Raw genomic sequence first — 1,931 nt, forward strand, 5'->3', positions numbered from 1 at the left:
ATACAAGTCTGCATACACAGATTTATTACCAACGAGGTATGGAAACATTCCAACAACTTACTCTCTAAACCGGGTGAAATTCCAGCTCTATCCTAGCGGCATTCACTAGCACCTCGCACGAATGGTTCTCTGGAAGGAGGCCCATCTGACAAGTCTCGAGAGTCAGCTAGTCATCTAGCTGGGATGAGTACATTTTCTATATTGCCCATGAGCCACGGGAAAAACAGGAGTCCCAGGACTAGGGCTTTGAAGAACATTAGGAGGCTGGCTCACCAGGTTCTCATGTTATCTTTACACTGGGAAAATATTTCAGACCTTCCTCCGTTCTGCTGCAGGTAGAGATGGTGATATTAGAAGCCATTGTTATTGGAAGCAATACAACACTGATTAACAACTTTGAAATGTTATCTATCCTAATTAGAATGCCTCAAATGCTAATAATCCATTCTAGTATGCAGCTTATACTGAATGTATCCTACTCATGTATCATACTATGTTGAAGTATTCAAAATAAACTGTAGGCCACAGAACAGGAATNCACAGGAATTGCTCTAACCCACCCAGGAGAAAACCCACCCAGGGTTTTCCCAAGATGTCTATCTTATCAACTCTTCTTCTTGGATATCTGCTAATACAAACACAAGATATTTAATTTGTAATAATAAATAAAAGTATTCTTCTTTTTAGTACTTTATGCATAGTATTTTATATTTCAAATTATTTCCCATATATTAATTCATTTGTCTACCAAAACCTTGTAAACTGGAACACCATCATGACTACTTTCTCTGTTATACGAAAGAAGCAGAAGGGCTCACCGTGATGAAATGACGTGTCCAGGGCCACACAGCAAACTTCGGCAGAGCTGACATTTCTAGTCTTATGGTTTTCCATTCAGTAATTTTTCTTAGTGACCTTTTGTGACGCAGTTCCTGCTGTTTTTCCAGGAAAGTCTACAAGAGGAATGCATCTGTATTCTCTTACTGGTTTTACTTCCTCTCGTTATTGAATAAAATCATTTTAAAACATCCTCTTTGGCTGGGTAGGAGTATGCTTTTAAGGTCTCTGATGGTTCCTGAAAGAAAAAAAAAAAAAGAATGGAAAGAAAGTTCTTCAATATGGAATTCAACTGTAAAGTCAACTCTCTTCTTGTTTAGTGAAGTTTGAGTGGAACTTACACTTCACAAAAATCACAAAATGTTTACCACATATTAAGCCAAATTTAAAATATAATTTTTGCCCACTTATTTTTTATGGTGGGGTTAGAATTTTGGAGTATTTCAGACACAATTCTCCAAGCTTTGCTGTTCTCTGGCTTATAATTATATTAAATTATCTCAATTTTATAATTTACCTCTTCTCTACTATCAAAGCCTTCTTCAAAACAGAATTAGCTCCTCCTAGGAAATAACATTGTTTCATGAGAAAAAGCATTAACTATGAGTCAGACAGAAGGACTTTGCTTTGTCCCCATTTACCATGTATTTGCTAATCAACGTTGCCTCATTCCTAATCGTATTAAACCTGGATCCAAACTCCCGCATTGTCTCTTAAGGAGAACCTCACAGGGTTTTAGGGGAGTGTAGAATAGGGGCGAGATACGTCAGGGTGTTTAGTTTTCCTGGAAACTCTTACTTCTTCATGCCTCACTGGAGCATCCCTGTTTTGAGCTCCCAGCCCTTGAGGGCAGCCTCTTACCTCACCTCATTGGATACACTCCCCTTGCTCTTCTTTGCTGATGATGGCATTTACTCCAATAGGCCTCATTCTACGGCTCTCCCATGAAGCAGGTAGCCCGTGGAAAGTAAGGACGGGATTCCATCACTCTCCGTAGCTCCGCTGCAGGAGAAGCACCAGGGTCGGGGCAGATTCTTTAAAAACAAGTCTGTTGGATGAAGAAATGGTTGAATAAATGAATGGCATGCCACGGG

General features: G+C 39.5%; 1 long non-coding RNA gene across 1 annotated transcript; it reads right to left on the reverse strand.

Moving 5' to 3' along the window:
* Window positions 1-49: 49 nt before the first annotated feature.
* LOC109488638 lies at window positions 50-1,915 on the reverse strand. Its single transcript, XR_004622990.1, has 3 exons — window positions 1,699-1,915; window positions 819-1,075; window positions 50-329 (listed from the first exon to the last, which is right to left on the reverse strand). It is a non-coding gene; the product is annotated as an uncharacterized LOC109488638 (long non-coding RNA).
* Between the last annotated feature and the right edge of the window lie 16 nt (window positions 1,916-1,931).

Source organism: Ailuropoda melanoleuca, unplaced genomic scaffold (genome assembly GCF_002007445.2).
Source record: "Ailuropoda melanoleuca isolate Jingjing unplaced genomic scaffold, ASM200744v2 unplaced-scaffold5355, whole genome shotgun sequence".
In the NCBI taxonomy this organism is placed as follows: Eukaryota; Metazoa; Chordata; class Mammalia; order Carnivora; family Ursidae; genus Ailuropoda; species Ailuropoda melanoleuca.